Source organism: Melospiza melodia, chromosome 16, assembly GCF_035770615.1.
Source record: "Melospiza melodia melodia isolate bMelMel2 chromosome 16, bMelMel2.pri, whole genome shotgun sequence".
Lineage (NCBI taxonomy): Eukaryota > Metazoa > Chordata > Aves > Passeriformes > Passerellidae > Melospiza > Melospiza melodia.
The window spans coordinates 2,945,377-2,947,966 of NC_086209.1; positions in this window are offsets into that span (position 1 = coordinate 2,945,377).

Sequence of the window (2,590 nt, forward strand, 5' to 3'; positions counted from 1 at the left end):
GGGGGTGTTTGCTTGGGGGTGTTTGGTTGGAGGTGTTTGGTTGGAGGTGTTTGGTTGGGGGTGTTTGGTTGGGGGTGTTTGTTTGGGGGTGTTTGCTTGGGGGTGTTTGTTCCCTGTGCTCACCCTGGCCAGGATTTGCCTCTGCATCTTCAAACTCTGAGCTTTGCAAATGATAAAGGATGAGAGGCCAGAGCCAGGCTGAGCTCTTGTCTCTCCTGGACTCCCCAGGAGCTGGTTTGGATCTACAGCAGCAGAAATGGGCAGAGAACTGGTCCTGAGTAATTCCAGGTGGCATCCAACCAGCCCTGAGCCCATGGCAGGGATCAGCACAGCCAGGGAAATGAATCCATGGTTATTTGCTGATTTATTTACAGGTTTCTGGGTGCCTTTGGCTTTTCCACCAGGAGCTGGTGGCCAGCAGAATGTAGAGATGCAAAGCTTTTGGTGCTGGTGCTTGGCTGGTTGGGGGGATGAGGAAAGGGTGAGGAGAAGGAAGGAGCAAACATTCCTCAAATACACTGTGACAAGGCCAGGGCCACCTGTGGGCTGGGATGTAACCACAGCTGCCCTGAGGTTCATGGAGGTGTGCCAGGGTTGGGGGGAGCTTGTGCATTTACAACAAGCCCTTGTGCCTGCCCCAGCATGAGAAATTAAAAACAAATAATAAAAAAAAAAAGTACAGAAAACCCCTATTAAAATGTACAGACTACCAACAAAGCTGCTTAGTTTTATTTTGGGGTTTGTTTCCTTTTTTCCTTTTCCCTTTTGGTCAGTTTGGGACTTTGAGCAGTGAAAATGTCTCTCTTAAGGCAGCCTCATGCCAGTAACCAGCAGTAAAGGTTCCAAGGGTCTCAGTCCCGATGTGGCAGCCCCAGCCTGCTCACATCAGAGTTTTCATGGAACCTGAAATGACCCCCCGAGAAACCATTACTGTTCTCATGAGGTGATGAAGTATCTCTTTCTTGTAAAAGCATCAAATTTGGGGTGGGGAGACCTTTTACAAGGCCATTGGTACTCACTTGTATTGGTGTGTCCTGACCAGCATCGAGACCCACGTCATTGCTAATGAAGAATTAACAGTTCACTTCTAATTGTCAGGAATAATTGTTGGGTGCACATGGTATTCCCTGTAACTCCTCTCAGCCTTGCCTCTGGTGAGGTGAGGCAGCTCCACCTGTATCTCCTGTGTTGTCAGTGCAGCTGCCCACTGCAAAACCCCCCTGAGCACCCCCAGTGTCCCTGGGACCAGAGCTCCCCATTCCCACTGGAAACTCTGCAGCACAGACAGAAAAGGGGCTTTTCAGCACAACCCCCAGCTCAGAGGGGTGCTGTGATGCCCTTTATTCACTCCCTGCCTTGGAGGGGTGTAGTGAGCTGTCTCCAGCTCATTGCCTTCAGGAACTGTGGGCTCCAGGGGGATCCTGCCCTGCTCAGGGGCTGCAGCAGGCAGGGCACTGACAGCACATCCTGCCCCTGGCCACTGGAACCACAAGCACAGGTTTATGGCCTTACTGCAGGCTCTGGCAGCTGGAAAACAGCTGGCTGGTCCCAGGAAAAGCTTTTATTCCAGCTGGGCAGGGTCTGGCTGCAGCTCTGGGCTCTGCAGCACAAGGAGGGGCTGGAGGGACAGAGCACACGGTGATAAAGAGAGTCCTTCCCGGGCAAGGAGCCCTCCAGCCCCGAGGCAGGGGTGGGATTCTGGTGTTTTTGATGAGTATTTTTGCCCTGTGCTCCCTCTGGGCGCTGAGGCCCAGGCCAGGCTGGCTGGGCACTGCCAGCAGCACAGGCAGGGTGGGAATCCATCCATCCATCCCCCATTCCCTGCCTCCCTGATTTCCCAGGAATGAGGCCACCCCTCAGCAATCAGGACAGCACCTTGTTTGCTGTCAGTGCTGTCATGAGCCTTTAAACTTGACTGGGAAAGTGGATCTCAAAGGGAAATGTACAGTTGTCATCCAGTTATGGTTCAATCAAGCCCCTTCGATGCACTTTATGAGTGAAAACAAATCAATGCTGTTATTGCACTGTATCTCTATTGTGTATAATATTATACATTCATCTGTAAGAGTAATTTATTTTTATTACTGTAAATAAAACTGTTCAAGTGATTTGTCAAGAGGATATCCAAAAATCTGGGGAGGGGGCGTGGGGTAAAATTAAAACCTTTGAAGATCTGGGCTGCTGGCCCAGGTATGTGCCATGCTCTGTGTGTCTGTGTTTTTATTTCAGAGTCCAGAACAGATCTCTGCTTTCCCTCACCCGGGGTCTGTGTTTCCCCTGGGATCAGGAGGAGCTGGATGAGCTCAAGAGCTGCTGGAGACACAGAGGGGTTGGGAGGGAACAGCTCCTGCTGCTCCTCCAGGCACAGACAGAGCTTCCCCTGCCCTCTGATTACCCAGGCAGTCAGGGATTAAATACCCTGGGGAATTAATTGATCTTTGAGGGCTTGATTCTCCAAATGAAGGGGTTTTAGAGAGATCACAGCTCTCTGCTGCTCCCTCCATGCCCCAGCCTCTAACAGAGGAGGGAACATCACAGGGCTGATTAACTCACAGCAAAGCACGAGCCAACAAAAAGCCAAACCCAGATC